Genomic DNA, 19,165 nt, shown 5'->3' with positions numbered 1-19,165 from the left:
AAAAAACATACACATTTGAAATTTGGAGATACGAGGTTTCTGCCCCACAGTGACGATATGTAGGGGGAGGAGTATGCAAATGCAACACTTTTGTCGTTGTGTAATGTGGGTGAGAGGAGGATGTGGGAGGGCTGGAGAGTGACTTTGGTGAGAGCTTGAACTCGCAACCAACGTTGTGATTCATTAGAGCTTTAAAGGTCCAGGAGCGAGGGAGGCCAGCCCACCTGAAATAACAAGCGCTCCCAAAATCACAACAGCCGTAACAGCACAGCAACAACAGCAGTATAGGAGCTTAAAGGATGAACAGTGGTGGATGTCTGCCAAACACCCTGCAGGAGGCAAGAAAGATGCACTGCTGTGGGTAGGAGGGTGAACCAGGCGCACCACACAACACAGTCAAACCCTCAGGCTTAATTACACTCTCAGAGTTATCGGAATTCTGAGTATTACAGTGCAATGGTGCACAGGGGGGGAAAAAACATTTGATAATGGATTGATTGCCTCTTTAGACACTGTAGATTTCAGACAACACAACATAGTTTAGGAATGAGAAACATCATCGTGCAAGTCATGCAGCAGGTGCACAGTAAAGTTCAGAGTAAGAGAAAAGATATGGAGCGCAAGGGTCATTGATCCTCATTTTCACTGACTATCCCAGCTATAAGCTCATGAGATGTAAGCTACCAAGCTTATCTTCAATGGCCCCCTAATAAATCCTTAACCACTTAAACCCTCTGTATTCAGTAAAGTTGACCTAAGTTGGCTTGTACTGTACGCTTATTTTTCCCACTACACCAAATCTCTCCGCCAATAATAGCCGATCTACAAGCTCACAACACGTGACAAAGAATAGGGATGCTAGGATTCAGGTGGTCAAGTTCATCAGGGTCTATTGATTATTAGAGGGAGCGACAATGATCTGGTACCTACTTACAGAACAAACATGAAAAAAATCTCATTCTACTACTCTGCCACCAAAATGTGGAATACCCTGACACCATCCCTTAAAAAATGTGGATCACTGGCTTCTTTCAAAACAGACCTGAAAAAACATCTATCAGGAGACCACAAGGGGAGGTAAATGCATGTTTCCCATAGAAATGGTGTCATTCACAGCTGACATATATTCCCTTTTCTCCTTTGTACATACAGTATAGTGTTTTGTATTTGTTATTGATATGTATTATTGTGTTGATGAACTGAATACATAGTACCACAATGGAAACAAGTCTCCAGGACTTTTGTGTTATACGTTTTACCTAAATGTCTGACTGTACCTCGTACTGTTTACATTTCTGACTAATAAAGTATTCAATCAATCAATACCATGACTTACTGTACATACTTTATGTGACCAAAGGGGCATTTACTGTAGGCTCTTTGATGAATGGTTTCAAACTTTGTAACAGTTGCGATGGGAGGAAGAAAGTTGATTTCATGTCAGGTAAAAGAGCAACATATTTTGACTTGAAGATGTCAGAACGAATGCTTATAAAGATATAATGGGTGTTGGCTGGTAGACTTGGTGAGAGAGAAGCTTAACTTTGAGAGGCATTATGTGTGAAACAGAGGTTTGTGTTCAGTCACATCCGCTGAAGTCGGGATGCTTTGCATGAAGTGTTTTGTTTGCTTTCCCATTATAATCCAGTGTGTGGATTCAGGTTCCCTCAAATGGAGCCACACTGCAGTTGGAGAGAAGGACACTGCTCACCACCAACTATTAGTCTAAGCAGCTGGCATGACTATGATATATAACACTATATAACACTTCATTCAGTGGGTTGAGTTTGCCACCTACCACAAGCTGATGTTATTCCAATGCCCCAAAATGACACATTTTAGATATACAATCACAATGTACAAATATTAGATGGATTGCAGTATTAGAGGTTCAATAATTTGTTGCCTTCACTATATTTCCCCCTAGATCTTCTCAGGTTCAAGGGAAATTGCTATGAGTATCATATTCATTTGCCTAGAATTGCCATTTATGGCTATGTTGTCATCAGCAAATTTATGTTATGATGATCATTTGTTTGACTTAGCAGAGAGGAGGAAGGAACCGTGGCTTCAGCATGTAATGAGATGACGGTTGTAACTCTGACAAAGACCAGCCTGTGGTTTGTTTCTAGATTTCCTTTTTTCTCTCTTTCTGTGGAATGACTTAACCAATTAAATAAAGCCTTTTTGGTATTCTTAGAGAAGAGTGAATTTGGACTGTCTATTGTACCTCTCTATTCATTGCTTGTCCCTTGCGGCTTTGACCTGTATGCAATGTGTTAGTAATATGCAGTACGCTCTTTTACTTATTATGCATGTTCCCCTTTGGTTTTATACTGTAGAACAGGGGTCTTCAACAGGGGGTCCGGGACCCCTAGGGGGTCCTCAGAGTTACTACAGGGGGTCCTCCAAATCTTTGTGTGGTAGAAACCTTTTTTCTCCTTTTTTATATTAACAATTTCAACCCTAGCGTCCATATTCTGAGAACTTTAGTCAAAAATAGCCGATCTACAAGCTCACAACGCCTCGCAGCGCGAGGCGTTGTGAGCTTGTAGATCTACTATTTTTGGCAAAGAGCTTTGGTGTATAGGGGAAAAAGAGATGACTAATTACAGAGTGAAAGGTCAAGTTTATTAAGTATTGACGGCTCAAGTGGTTAAATATCTGAAAACCCAAATTGACATGAATCCAAGATACACTGATGATTGTGCTGTCAAACAATGAAACTATATGGAATCTATAAAAAGGTTGTGGGGGTCCCTGCCTCATCTCTCTCTCAACTAAGGGGTCCTTGGCCTGAAAACGTTGAAGACCCCTGCTGTAGAATCATGCCCAAATTATGCTCTGTCGTATGACGTGTCACACGCCGAAAATAGCTGATCTATAACCTTTTGTCTGAGGTTATTTTCGGCATGCAACATCGTCCGGCGTACGACAAAGTATAAATCCTGCTTCAGTCTCGCATCTTGGACGAGGGTCAGGAGATACAGTAGTCCCCAGGTACAGGAATGAATGCAGAATTCCATAACAAGCTGTCATGTAAAAACTGCCAAACGAACAGAGGTGTAGGGCAAACACTGTGTGTGTGTGTGTGTGTGTGTGTGTGTGTGTGTGTGTGTGTGTGTGTGTGTGTGTGTGTGTGTGTGTGTGTGTGACTGATTGACAGACAGACAGAGTGACTTAAGAGATCTACAGCGTCACCTATATTTGGAGCTGTGTGCAGCTCCCTATACGTGGCTGTGTGGGTCTGTCTGTGTGTCTGTCTGTGTGTGTGTCTGTCTGTGTGTGTGTATGTAGCCTGACTTCGGCGCGTAACTAGTGCCGCACCATTTACGCCACTCGCGCAATATATACATCAAAATGTGCGGCTCGGCCGGGAATGGTGTTCTATTACCTTTCGTTCCGATCCGCCTTACCATGCCGACGTAATCGGCAAAAAACAACGCTTAATTGTCCCCATTGACTTATAATGGGACAATGCAAGAAATCACTTTCAAGTATTTTTCTCTCGTAAACCATAGGAGCTACAGTTTCAAACCTCGGAGAGGAGATTCATAATGATTTTAAGAATGAATCGAAAAATAATTACATCACTCGGCCTCATGGTGGCGCTATAACGGCCCACTTTACGTTTTGCCCCGTAACTCTTGAACCGTAGATCGGAAAATTAAAATTCCTTTTTCCCTGGATTCCTTGGGTCAAGACGCATCTCCCCATATAGGCCACGCCCATTTGCGCCAGGATAGATTTTCCGCCATCTTGAATTTTCTCCAAAACACACTTTTTGCTCCTTTTCCTACATATTTTCTTCAAATGTCACAAAAATCGGTACACATGATTTACACACACACACACACACACACACACACACACACACACACACACACACACACACACACACACACACACACACACACACACACACACAGCTCCACTTCACACGGGTGTGATTTTTGTATTCTGAGGCTGTGCCTGACAAACTACCTGTCTAACATCAGTCTACAGGAAAGGGCTTTGTGTGTGTGTGTGTGTGTGTGTGTGTGTGTGTGTGTGTGTGTGTGTGTGTGTGTGTGTGTGTGTGTGTGTGTGTGTGTGTGTGCGTGCGCGCAAATACATATAAATCAATGTGTATTTAATGGATGTGCTTGTTTCACTGAATTACATTCAAGGTTATGTAACCAGTGACTGCATCAATCCTCCTCATTCTCTTGAAATGTTAAGTCTGGAGAGTGAGACTCTCAGTAATAAACAACATGTGTCTCTCCAAACAGCAAGATATAGTGAATCTCTCTCTCTCTCTCTCTCTCTCTCTCTCTCTCTCTCTCTCTCTCTCTCTCTGTGTCTGGGGCAGCGTGACTGTGTGAGAGTCAGTCATTTTACCTATCTATACTATAATTTTGCGAATGTCTGAGTGAGTGAGTGAGTGAGTGTCTGTCTGTCTGTCTGTCTGTCTGTCTGTCTGTCTGTCTGTCTGTCTGTCTGTCTGTCTGTCTGTCTGTCTGTCTGTCTGTCTGTCTGTCTGTCTGTCTGAAACAGCGTTTCTCCTCAGTGGCTGGAGCAATTGATCTGAAATCGCATCACCATTAGCATATGAACACACCTAACATAACTGTGAAGCCCGTTTGTCACTTTCACAAATCGTATGCTGTATATTAGCATTTTTATGGTGCACAGCCTGTTCAGCTCAGCCTGTTGTCAGGGTTACAGTCCGTTCCTCCAGGCCATGGGATCCCACACACCTCTCTCACAGTTAGGAACGTTGCAGTGAAGAGACACACGCTCTCGCTCTCTCTCTCTCTCTCTCTCTCTCTCTCTCTCTCTCTCTCTCTCTCTCTCTCTCTCTCTCTCTCTGCATTCATGGGTCATGCATGCACCGGGTCATCTTCCAACGGGTATGGAAAAAACTATGTGGAGACAGTAAGTGCATACATCCCCATACTTCTATTCACCTAATTTTGCTGTTAAATTAGTTGTATCCATCATAAATATACACTCCTCCATGGGCTGCTCCTTACATTATGATGCTCCCACATATTCTCATGCATGCACCAGTTACAGTAACTTGGAGCACATATCTTTGAACGGGTAAGGTCTAGTAGTTTTTAATGGAACCATCTTCTCCAGCCATCACATATGGGAAAGTAATGGAGTGCTTACAGCAGAGAAAGACAGAGAGAGAAATTAGGTGTCAGGCTGGTGCAAGGAGATCTCAGCAGCCAGTGAACTTTGTGTCTATTAAAAGACTGAGACTTCCCAGAGGACCAGTACTCCCCACGGAATCAACATCCGCTGGCCTAATCGCTAACCCCCATCACAATCACTCCACTCGCCTCCCTTCTCTTCTCTCCTCTCCTCCTGGTGCATTCCCTCCCTCATACCTACAGGCGGCAGATACAGAGATTACAGCAGGAGAGAGGAACGTAAGCATAGGAAGCACTGAATCAGTTTGTGCGACAGGAGCCCCAATTTGTCCAAGTCTGACAACATTGTTTCAGAAGGTTCAAGTGTTATGATGTGAGGGCCATATTATACTCATTTTAGGCGTACGTGAGATGTGTGCCATCCCCTGTTTTTTGATTCTAAAATCATAATAGGGGGTGGGGGGATTAATCACTATAATACAACGCAAAATGACAGGAAAACTTGTCAGGAGACTATTACGGTTACCATTGGCAGTTGATGTGATGAATTCAAATGATCTTTTGTTTTGTTGCATTGTACTGTAGGTATGTTACCTTTTGAGACTAGAATTGAGATTTACAAGTACAATTTTTAGTTATTTGTACTTTACAATACTTTTACTTCTACTCCATTACATCTCTGGTCCAAATATTGTACTTTTATTACAATACAGTTATTTGAAAACTTTAGTTACTAATTATAATAAACATACATTAATGACTTTAGCCCTATTTTATAGGCCTACCTAGGCTATTTGAAAATAGACAATCTACAAGCATCACAACGCTTTGTGAGCTTGTAGATCTGCAATTTTCAAACATTTCGTACTTTTACTTTTTGTACTTTGCGAACATTTTTAAGCTTTCATACTTTTACTCAAGTAACATTTTGAATTCCGGACTTTTACTTGTACATTGTAGTATACCTTTACTTAAGTTAAGTCAAATATGTGAGTACTTTTTTTCCCCCCACCACTGACACAGACAGTTTTCAAAAGCTTTCAATTCAATGCACCTTTAGAGTAGCCAGGCACAGCTAGAGAGTTGCCATAATGAACTGTTCTTCTCTATTGTTTTGCCATATTCCAGACAATTAATGTAGTTAGCTACTTGAGAGAAAGGATTTGATCCAGGGAGTATTCTTCTTCTTCTTCTAGTTGAGAACTTCACAATTAAAGTAGGTGACACTGTGATAGAAAGAAAAAACACATCTGCTACCTGGGTTGCATCCTGGAGGCTAACCTATCCAGTGAAAAAATGACTACCAAGGTAATCAAAAAAGTCAACTAACGAATTCGTTTCTTGCAAAGGGTTGCCCCGCTGATCAATATTAAATCTCGAAAGACACTAGGAGGTGCTCTTATTGGGCCCCTCATTGATTACGGAGTCTTTGTCTGGTATCGCGACGCCCCAGCTACCTTAAAGTTAAAGCTCCAAACAGCCCAGAACAAACTAATTAGGGTTGTGCTTGGTCTTCCACCTCAGACCCACCTTACCGATCATCACCACGAAAGCGTGGGATGGCTCAAAGTAGCTGACAGAGTACAGCATCTTGCAATGGGCCTGGTGTACAATATTCACTACACCTCCAAGATACCCATGTACCTGGCAAACTACTTCTTAAAGGTCAAGGATGTTCACGATCACAACACCAGAGGCAGCTCCACTAATCATCATCAACGTAGATTTAACACTAAACAAGGCGCTAACTCGTTCTCCTGCTATATCATCAACATGTGGAACGCCCTTCCACAAGCCTTAAAGGAGAGCAAATCCCTAGCCTCCTTCAAAATTGGTATGAAAAGTCACCTTCAGACAGCTGCTACCCGTGACTTGTAAATAGACTAAGCCCCCATGCTCTCCCCCCCCCCCCTTTTCTTTTTTTTCTGCCTTTGTATTTGATGTTATGCTTTTGAAACGGATATTATCCTAGATAAAGTACTATGTTCTATCCGTCTGTCTTTCAATGTTATATGAGATATACTTAAAGTGTGGTTCCTGTGGAAATAAGCCTCGGCTTTCTAGGATCTCCTTTTAGTTGACCTTGTACCAGTGATTTGTACTGTCATGAAACTGTACTTTTTTCTATTGCAAACTTCTAATAAATTCTTCAATCAATCAATCAATTCTACAAGTTTGTTGCACCATGCATCTTGACAACTTGCCCCTCCCCCTCCTGTTATTCTTCCATTTCACAAGAATATTGTCAGCACCCAAGTCCTCGTAGATGTGTTTAAACACTCTTCCTTTGTCTGGGGTGCTTCAGCTGAAATTATATTTGACAATATAGCAGCCAAGCACCCAGCCATTGTGGGTATTAAGGCTTTAAAGGGCAATTACCCGGGCGGGCACACACACTTACAACAATTAGTGATAATTACGAATAGGCTAATCTGCTCTATCAAAGATGGAAGGAATATTCTTCAAAAAGAATGTCAAGTGTTAAAATTTCAAGTATACCTTTTCTTACTACTGACCTCATGCCATTTCAGTAAATATGCCTCAAGCAGAGAGGAGTAGTATGTGGTAGTGGTATACTCCAGAATATGTGTTCACTCTGTTCATTTAGGCTATGAGTCCCATCCCTGAAGCTTTCAGCACTAAATGTAAAAGTAAAGAGGGTGCTTTTTCAATGAATTGTGTCTTTGTCCCTTTTATGCCCATATGGCGATCCCTGATGTCATCATATTAAGCCCATATCTGGGAATGCCCATATAAGGATATATTGTGTCAGTCTCTGTTGGTTCAGCGCAACCGGTCACTTCTCACCCTTAGGGTTACTAAATATATATATACTTTATATATATATATATACAGTAGTTAGGTGAATGTAAATTCACGATTTATATAGGTTGTACTGGCTGTACAAGCTCACAACGCCTCGCACTACGCAGCTTGCAGATTTGCTGTTTCCGCTCTTCTGAAGTGAATACAAGTCTGTTCTCTGCCCCATTGTGGGCATTAAAGATGAATCAGTCAAACACTGACAAGCCGGCAAAACATGGTGGCCAGTTTCTCTTACACTGACAGCCAGGACTCAAAGCAGGAGGGGAAGTCTGCCTCTCTTGGCTACTTTACATAAACACGCACGCTTTCTAAAAGGGGAAGTATTTGATATTCAAATGAAGCCGTCAATAATATCATCCACCTGCGCTCGCTCTCTGACAGTGTCATGATACAGCAGTATGATACTTTTCCCTGACGTGGCCCTGTTTACCATCTCGATACCATTATGGAGGGGTGCACCTATACAGACAACAGTGGCCAGTGTCTTTAAGCTGCTGCTCCCCTTCCCTTTACACTGCTGTAATGTAGCCAGATAATAATGAGAGAAAGAGAGAGAGAAGAGAGAGAGAGAGAGAGAGAGAGAGAGAGAGAGAGAGAGAGAGAGTGAGAGAGAGAGAGAGAGTGGTAGAGAAGCCAGTTTAGAGGGCAGTCTGCAGGTCAATGCTGGAAACAGTAATTTCTTCATTCTGACAGACAAACGGGTATGCTCTCTTTCTTACACGCATGCGCGCGCGCGCGCGCGCACGCACGCACACACACACACACACACACACACACACACACACACACACACACACACACACACACACCACGGATGTGGAAAGCCACTTGGAGGGAGAATGGTTTGTGTAATTCCCTGGTGATGCAGGACAAGGCAGGAATCCCACTCTGTCACAGGAACCCAGAAAGTACAAAAAGTGATGATATTGAATGCTTTTTGGTGGATGAACTGAATACCTACAGTAGGACCCCAATGGACCACAAGGACTTTTTCGTGTTATCCTTTTAGACTACGTGTTTTGACTGTACTCTTACATTTCTGTCTAATCAATCAACCAATCAGTAGAGGGTTTAGAACTGGGGAAAAAAGAGCATACCTTGTTGAGCAACATTGTTGTTTTTAAGCATGTCCCATTTGTGTTATAGTAAAGACACAAGACACAAATCCGCTTACTGTATAACAAACTATCTATCAAACTATTTTATCACTATTTTCACACACCTCTTGGTATAATAATTGCCAGGCCCTATGAACTTAAGGCCTTCTGATACTCATGCTATGAAGCTTCACCAATAAGGTGGAGAACGCAGCCCTATCGTCCACATGTGCTACACAACCTCCACCTGAGGGCTTTAACTGTCCCCAGTAACCCATGGCACCTAAAGGCGCAATTATACTCCCCAATCAAAACAAATATGTGTGCCTATATATATTATACAAATAAAAGCACTGTTCTTCACATACTCCGATCAATACTTGTCTTAATTGAGATTAAACCATTTAGCCGATAACTCTTGAACTGTAGGTCGTACAATCAAAAATGTTTGCACCCCTGGATTCCTTGGATCAAAACGCAACTCCCAAGAGTTTCTGCCATTTCCAAACTTGTTGCTACTACTCAAACTAACCCAACTTGGAATACCTTATATACTGTATGTAATCATGTGATCAAGATGTTTTTTCCGATTTTTCCAATTTTGACACTTCAAATGTTTCAAATAAGCCTCATGATGGGCCTATAACTGGCCTGGCAGTAATCTGCGCTCCGTGCAGCATGTTTTTGGAGCTGTGTGCAGCTCCCTATACGTGGCTGTGTGGGTCTGTGTGTGTGTCTGTCTGTCTGTGTGTCTGTATGTAGCCTGACTTCGGCGCGTAACTAGTGCCGCACCATTTACGCCACTCGCGCAATATATACATCAAAATGTGCGGCTCGGCCGGGAATGGTGTTCTATTACCTTTCGTTCCGATCCGCCTTACCATGCCGACGTAATCGGCAAAAAACGACGCTTAATTGTCCCCATTGACTTATAATGGGACAATGCAAGAAATCACTTTCAAGTATTTTTCTCTCGTAAACCATAGGAGCTACAGTTTCAGACCTCGGAGAGGAGATTCATAATGATTTTAAGAATGAATCGGAAAAAGATTACATCACTCGGCCTCATGGTGGCGCTATAACGGCCCACTTTACGTTTTGCCCCGTAACTCTTGAACCGTAGATCGGAAAATTAAAATTCTTTTTTCCCTGGATTCCTTGGGTCAAGACGCATCTCCCCATATAGGCCACGCCCATTTGCGCCAGGATAGATTTTCCGCCATCTTGAATTTTCTCCAAAACACACTTTTTGCTCCTTTTCCTACATATTTTCTTCAAATGTCACAAAAATCGGTACACATGATCTACACACACACACACACACACACACACACACACACACACACACACACACACACACACACACACACACACACACACACACACACACAGCTCCACTTCACACGGGTGTGATTTTTCTAATTTAATTTAACTCTGGGAGTGTAAAATGGATCCAAAGTGACCCTTACGGGTACACTAACACTGAGGATTCTACAGTGGAGGAATATTGTGGAGGCAGGTGGGTCAGAGAGATCTGATTGGTTATTAAACATCTCATTTGTCAGAATCACAGATTATTGCTTTGTGCATCACCTGCTTCCTTCTCTCTCTGTTTCTCTTGTTCCTTCCCCGGTCGTTGCCTACACCGGTCAGTGTTCGGTAACAACTGTCTGAGAGGAAGCCTGCGTTATTGTTGTGGCCTGTCTGTCCTGATGGGAAGCAGCAGTGCTCATTGGGAATTTACATAAAGGCCCTTAGGGACATGTACTGTAATGTCCCCGTCTGTATGCAGGCAAGAGACAGTTCCTAGAGAGCACAACATGATGCTAGTGACGAATACAAGAACGCTCGCCCCAAAACAAACTGCGGTGCCTCAAGTCTGCTTCAGCCTCTGTTGTTAACGTAATAATTGTCTCCGCCAGGCCGAAGGCGTGGCGAGAGAGTATGTTTTGCACCCTGTCCTTGAGTCTATGTGTCTGTCTGTGAACAGCTAATCTCCGGCACCGTTGACACGGTTCATAAAATAATTTTGTTAATTCATGAAAGATACAATTTTTTGGGGAATGTTTTTTGAAATGTTTTGAAATAAAATATAGAAAACAAAAAATAAATGGACCCATAAAAATGTGTCCGCGACCCACAAATGTGTTCCGACCCAGTGTTTGGAAACCAGTGCCTTAGAGCACCTCCTGGTGACAAGTTGTCATATTGGTGGTCATTTGTCTGCATGACCTGTCAATCAACTGGTCTCTGCTTGGCTAAACACAATGAGTTGGTAGGGGAGATCACAAACACGACATAGCCCTATTGTAACTATAACTACAAAATTGGTTTCATTTTGACCAGGCACGTGCACACATAGACATCAAAGGGGGCTTGAGCCCTTTTATGCGCCTGTAAAAAGTGCCCTCTCCAGACACTGAATGCAGTTTTTACTATGATGGAAGAAATGCAAATGCCCTCTTTCCATGCCATACCTGAAGGCAGCATTCAAGAGAAATGCCATGTCCAAACTCTCCTGAACTTGAATGCAGCATCCCTTGCCCTCTCTGTGTAGAAATCCATGCCATACGCCACATCTGCAGTATTGACTTGATTGTGTGTTGATTCAGTGTGGTATCACGCACCGAAAATAGCCGACCTCCAAGCTCACAACTGCGACATGTTGTGAGCTTGGAGGGCTGCTATTTTCAATATTTCCACCAAAAGGCCCTTTTAGAAATGTCAGCCCCTGCCTCTCTAACATTCTCAGCACGTTCCTGATTTGAACACCTTCGGAGTCCAAGTCAAATGAACACAGACGATTTCACAGTGCAGGTTCACAGAGGAATACCAGTGAAATGGCCGTGAACTGTGATGTCCCAGGGTAACCCCTAACTGCAGTGCAGTTTCTCAATCTGTGACGTAACTAACAGACAAAAAGGGACATTATGGAGAGTCCACTTTGGCTTTCTTAGATATCACGACCATAAGATGAAGTTCCTTTGAATGCAAACAGATGGGTAACAATAAGTAACTTATACTAGGGTTCTTGTAATAAGCATTAACTAACAATTAATAAGGCCCTTATAAGATGCTTATTACAGTAAGTGTATAGGGCGGCATAGCTCAGGGGTAGAGAAACCGTTATTAGAGCACGAAGGGTTCCCGAAGGGTTCCCAGTTCGAATCCGGGCTCCCCCTGAGTTAATGTCGAAGGGTCCTTGAGCAAGACTCTGAACCCCTAATTGCTCCTGGTGAGCAGGTTGGTGCCTTGCATGGTTTCCTCTGACATCGGTGTATGAAAGTATGGGTGAATGTAATGCACAATCTATGTAAAGCGCATTGGATAAAAGCGCTATATAAATGCACCATTTACCATTTATAAGACCATAAAAGTGTTAGCATTGTAAACATGTTCATTGCGCAGTTAACTATGAAAACCGGCACATCTTGTCCGCGTATTTCTGTAGGTCACGCCTGACACTGTGGTTCCCCTGACACATCACTGCGACATCACAGGTCTATGGGTTTGCTGTGATGTCAGGAGAACCAGTCTTAACAGAATGGGTTTGCCGCGCTGACATCACGCTCTGGCTTCACTGTGATTGCACACTAACAGAATCCCTTTTATGCCCATATATGGAGTTCCCTGATGTCATCAATACTAAGCCCATATCTAACAGGACTTCTTATGGGAATGCCCATATATGGAGGCCACATCAGCCACATACCACACTAACAGAATCCATATAGGCCAAGACAGATTGCCAAGACAGCCCATATCTGTGTGGCTGGTTCTACAGACAGGGATCTCCATGTATGGGCATAAAAGGGTATGTCAGATGTCATAGACATAATAGGACTTTCACATAACGAATAACCGAGTAAGCATATTTGGGCTCTCACAGCATATTATCTCCATATACAGTACATGGATCTCCGTATATGGGTACCAGGGGTCTCCATATATGGGTAACTGGTCCGATTACAAGACATTTAGTGCTTAAGAAACAACAATACTTGTGAGTGTCTTACAATTATTTATAATAGCATTACCAAAACGGACGCTTACGGGTCCATTTGGTTGAATTTTATGCTCTTTAGAGTTAAATGATTGTTAAACATCTGCATTACTTAATTTACAAGAAGTCTAACACAATTAGAGAAAGTAGAAGAATTGTTATTTTGATCAACGTTTGACTTTTATCTCTCCTATGGTACAGTACCATGCACATCAATACAGCATGGATACAGCATATCACACCCTATGTCTATGATTTTAAAGCCCACTTATTAGATTATTGGTGGACTGGGATGTGGGCTGTGCTCTCATGACATCGATATGGTGTTTACTGTAGAATGATAAGAATGTATGTCCTTTTACTTACTGCATGAAAAGCTTGACTATGTAGAATGTCAACCTCCAAGACATCAAAACATATTTGAAATGCGACAAATATAGCTAGGTTCACTGGGTGCGCTTAAGAAGAAAATAAGTGCCTGCATCTGCGTTAAGGAAAACAAATTGCTGTGTTGTCTTTGATGTGATATGATGAACACTGTTTTCTCCATCACTCCTCTGTCCTTCCAGGATCTCCTCTATCAATATTTCTGAGATATTGTACAGCTCTGACCAACCCTCAGCCGCCTGTTACATGGAATAATATAATTGCCTCTGGTAATTGCTTCAAATGCAGCGTTTTATTCCATTAATTACTGATGGACAGCAGCATGAAAATTAGCCAGCCATTCCTCAGTGAGTCATCCTGCTCATAAATGATTACCGTAGTCATATGTGGACGTGATAAGTGGTGCGTGCGTGCGTGCGTGCGTGCGTGCGTGCGTGCGTGCGTGCGTGCGTGCGGGCGTGCGTGCGTGACTCATTCTGATTTCAAGTGCTGGCTTTATGAATAGAGAAATGTTTTTGCGACTGAAGGTCGCAGTATACCATGAGAAATGTCGCAGCTTGTCTCCGTGTCAGTCAGTCAGTCAGTACAGTCTATTGGTTACCTTGTCACTGTGACATCACAGGTGATATCACAGGTGACATCACCTATGTAAAAATCCATATGTGGGTATTCCCCAGAATCTCTTTTATGCCCATATATGAAGATCCCTGATGTCATCGATATATATATATATCACTGACCAGATGGCCAAGCCATGACCCTTATCTGTGTGGCTGGTTCAGATAGGGATCTCCATGTATGGGCATAAAATATAGTGTATGCATATGGATGCATATTATTAATAAAGGATAAAATAAAATAATATATATGGGCATTCCCAGAAACAAAATCCATGTTATGCCCATATATGGAGATTTCTGATGTCATCAATCCCAGGCCCTAACTGGCCCAAGAGCCTGATTTACACCCTACCTTCCCAGAAAACGTTAATATTAAGTCCATATATTATATGGATATATATTAATAAAGGATAAAATAAATAACATTTCCATATACAGTATGGGCATTCCCAGATGATGCCCTGGCTGTTAGGGTACCCCCTTATGCCCATATATGGAGATCCCCAGGCATCAAACCCAGGCCCTAACTCGCCATGGCCCTGCTTGGCTTTACTAATTAACATACGTTTTATGCCCATATATGGAGCTCCCTGTCCCAATGTCATCAATATTAAGGACATACTGTATCTGGGAATGCCCATATTTGGTAATGCCCATATATGGGCATGTTTTGACATAACATTGTTGTCTATCATGTAGGGATCTCCATATATGGGTAAATGGTCCGATATACAGAACATCACTGGCCAGATGGCCAAGAATTGGCGCGACCTCACCCTTTAGAGCGAGTTCGCATGTCGCCCTGAGGCAACTTACTAGTAATTAGTGTTGAAGATATCCTGTCAAAGGCTATTTAACCCCACATCACACACAACTATCAAGTTTAATAAAAACAGATTTGAAAAAGTTTTACAATATTGGAACTAAAAGAACCAACAAGGGTGAAACAAACAGAAACAAGTACAACGGGTGATGCTTTACTGTACAAAGCATCTTTTCTTTTGGGAGTTAATTACTTGAAAGAGAAAATAGTTTGGGATGCTCAATGCTGTACCCCCTCCAACTGTATATATTCCCCATTTTCAACTGTTTTTATTATATTTGTGATACTTGCTTTGGCAATGTAAACGTATGTTTTCTCATGCCAATAAAGCTCCTTTGAATTGAATTGAATTGAATTGGATGAAATAAATGGATATACTGGCTGGCTTTTCTTTGGTTAGAAAATGTCCCATTTTGCCAATTTCACTGAAGTCATAATGAATCAGAAAAGATTTTTTGGGGGGCTTTTTCTGCCTTTATTGATAGGTATATAGTAGGTCAATCTGCTCGAACCCGCAACACGCTGTCAGTCAGGATTAGAAGAGTTGCTACTTAAGATCACGTACAATCAGACCTCCTCTGACAAAAAGAAATGCTTCTCTTCCCAGGGCAGACAGACTATGTGGCATCCCTCAGAGCCACACTGTGAAATGATGACTGCGTCACAGATGTGCACTGTGCAGAGCCCCAATGCGGGCACAAACAATGGGGAATGGATGAAGCGGGGAAATGTGTGTGTGTGTGTGTGTGGGGGGGGGGGGGGGGGGGGGGGTTATTAAAGGAGATAGAGGTGAGTGGGGTTGACTCACTCCTTCAGCTGCTTGTCAGGTACAGATGCTTCACACTGGGGTTGTTGACACCACATCACAACTCTTCCATTCCAAGTCAATGGCAGCAGCAGCTGTTTTGTCCCTCCAGCATTCAGCATTGTGGAACCATCAAGCAGAGATGGCACAAACATAATGCACCGAGCGCTATGTGGGTATATCAGAGGAAGAGTCAAATGCAATATAACAAACGTTGTTTGTTTGTAAATAAAAGTGCAAAGAATAACTAAAGCACTGCATCATATTAGGTTTAATGAGGATGAAAACAATATTGAATCAAGATATAGGACTATTGTAGAAAGTGGAATTAGGTCTTTGTGGCAACTCACATGCAAGGAGGAGGTAAAATGTGTGTCTTTCATGCATGGGAGGCCATGGCTCTTTTCCCTAATGCAAATGAAAGCTGTGAGCAAAATGAAGCCCAATGCTGCTGTATGCCGACAGTGCTGTGTGGAAAATGTAGTGTGACTGGAGCTGGGACTAGCACAGTTCCTCAGTGTGTGTGCGGCGTGCCACTGCGAAGGGGGTGGAGGTGGGTAGGGATATTCTTTTCATGAAAAATGAAAACGAAAAATGTGTGTATATAGGACTGTAGTGTTACAGTATGTTCTTCCTTTCTTCTTGCCACAATGATTTGAGTCTACTAAGACAGTCAGATATCTTTTTGGTGTGTGTGTGTGTGTCTGTCTGTGTGTCTGTGTGTATGTAGCCTGACTTCGGCGCGTAACTAGTGCCGCACCATTTACGCCACTCGCGCAATATATACATCAAAATGTGCGGCTCGGCCGGGAATGGTGTTCTATTACCTTTCGTTCCGATCCGCCTTACCATGCCGACGTAATCGGCAAAAAACGACGCTTAATTGTTCCCATTGACTTATAATGGGACAATGCAAGAAATCACTTTCAAGTATTTTTCTCTCGTAAACCATAGGAGCTACAGTTTCAAACCTCGGAGAGGAGATTCATAATGATTTTAAGAATGAATCGAAAAATAATTACATCACTCGGCCTCATGGTGGCGCTATAACGGCCCACTTTACGTTTTGCCCCGTAACTCTTGAACCGTAGATCTCCCCATATAGGCCACGCCCATTTGCGCCAGGATAGATTTTCCGCCATCTTGAATTTTCTCCAAAACACACTTTTTGCTCCTTTTCCTACATATTTTCTTCAAATGTCACAAAGATCGGTACACATGATCTACACACACACACACACACACACACACACACACACACACACACACACACACACACACACACACACACACACAGCTCCACTTCACACAGGTGTGATTTTTTATTTTCTCTTTACATTTTCTCCCCAATTAAGTCATTTGCAATCCATCTGTATATAGTGTAGACCTATGTAGTCTCTGTCACTGCCAAGCCCCTCCTACTGTTGGAGGGAGGAGAGGTTGCAGACAAATATGTCTCTTCCTATTCACATATTCACCAGCCACTTCTTTTCACCTGACAGTGAGGAGTTTCACTGTGAGTACAAAATACTATCCCAGTTCCGTTCCTTGCTGAACAGGCGCCCCGACCAACTTGCAGGAGTCTCTAGCGCAGCTACAGAGAAAAAGAAAGAGTGGGAAACCCTTCTGGTTTCCCACCTGCGAGCGAACATGGAAAGAAATTGTGTTTATTGCAGCGCTCGGCCAAGCCGGAGGCACAATGGAGGAATTGAATCCCAGTCTCCATGGTGGGCAGATACTTCTGTGCCACCTGGACGCCCCCATGCACGCGCGCACACACACACGCACGCACGCACGCACGCACGCACGCACGCACGCACACACACACACACACACAAGTATAAGTTAAAGGACCTACACCATGAATTTTCACTTTTTCTATTTTAAAACCTTTTTTTGGGGTCCCACTGGCACCTTCTATCCTCACAAAGTCCTATTTCTGACCATTGTGTCTTTCTCTGGTTTTGGGAAGACAGAGATGAAAAGCTTTCCACGGGTTCTCAGAACAGTGCTGTTCTGAGAGTTGATCCGTGTGACGTCACACGGATTCCCGTTTTTTTTTTAGAGTAAAAAAAAAAAAAAAAAAAAAATCTAAAAAAATTTTTTTTTACTTTTTTTTTTTCAAAAAATTTTTTTTTCAAAACTTTTTTTCAAAAAATTTATTTTTTTTTCAAAAAAATTTAAACTTTTTTTTCAAAAAACATTTTTTTTCAAAAACTTTTTCAAAAAACTTTTTTTTTTTTTTACTTTTTTTTTACTTTAACTTTCTGTAATGTCTGGTCTAGCAACGGTCGCCCTGTGTCATTTGACAGTAGGCCTAGGCTATAACATACAACATAGGCGGCCTACAGTAGGCTATAATCAGAGCTGCAACATTATCCTATTTTTGTATTGGCCCAATATTAACATTATTTGTTGTCAACGTGGGGTCCGGGGAGGAGTGAAGAGGAGGGGAGGGGGGAGGGGTGGAAAAACCCCACTAGATGCGCCCCTGAGCAAACAGAGGCCGTTTTGGTATTGCAGCTGGAGAGCCTCATTATAGTAGAGCTAGAACAAACAAAAATAATGGTCAGAGTGTTTGTTGAGGGTTAAAACCTGTCTAAGACTCAATTTTGAGCATATATTTATACAAAAAATATAGTTTTAAAAGCATGGTGTAGGCCCTTTAAGAATGAAATAAATGTTTAATGATTGTTTGGCTTATGTGAGTGGGTGTACTGGAGAACAAGTGGGACTGGTGTTTGTAGCCTGTGTATCTATCTATTCTGCTGGGAATGTGTGGAGGAGCGCAACTGTATACAGCAAGGTAAATTTTTTTTTTGTAATCTTTAAATAGAATCCTCTGCATGGGTCTGCCGATTGATGCAGCAGCACTTTGCAGGACGTTGGAGGACCCTCCAAGTTAAAGGTCATTAAGAAAAACACTGGCAGGCATTTAAGATCCAAGAACTTAATGGAACCAGCTACCATCATCTGGACAGTAGTTCTGGAAGTTATGTAACCTCTGGTTGTATTCATACTTTTTTATTTATTTTTTGCCATGAGAGAGGAGGCCAGCTGTGAGCGGGGACAGAATTGGAGCACCTTGTTCCTTTTATGCTTCACTTCCAAAGAAGTCCCAGTCCACTTCCTACCATCTCCTACAAGTGGACCCATTTCAGCCTCTGCGGAGATCACGCTGCAGTGACCTTTCACTAAAGATAAGGTGATGGAAGGGAATGTAGAACATTGCTTACCTTAATGATGTGTTTTGAGGGCTGCTCCTTCTGCAGGCGGCAGCCAACAGATACTGAGCAGCCTGCATTTCACAGAAAAGCAGGGATTTGGCTCCACGCTGCCCTGTAAACAAATGTTTTCAACTGTTTGCAAAGTTTTGATAATGTCTAGAAAATGCTAAATAAAATGTGTAATTGTAGCCTATACGCCAATTAAAGGCACACTTGTTCTCTGACACATTGTAAAG

Source organism: Nannobrachium achirus, assembly GCF_963921795.1.
Source record: "Nannobrachium achirus genome assembly, chromosome: 19".
Taxonomy (NCBI): domain Eukaryota; kingdom Metazoa; phylum Chordata; class Actinopteri; order Myctophiformes; family Myctophidae; genus Nannobrachium; species Nannobrachium achirus.
The sequence above is the reverse complement of the archived record's forward strand: the minus strand, read 5'-3'. Positions refer to the sequence as shown.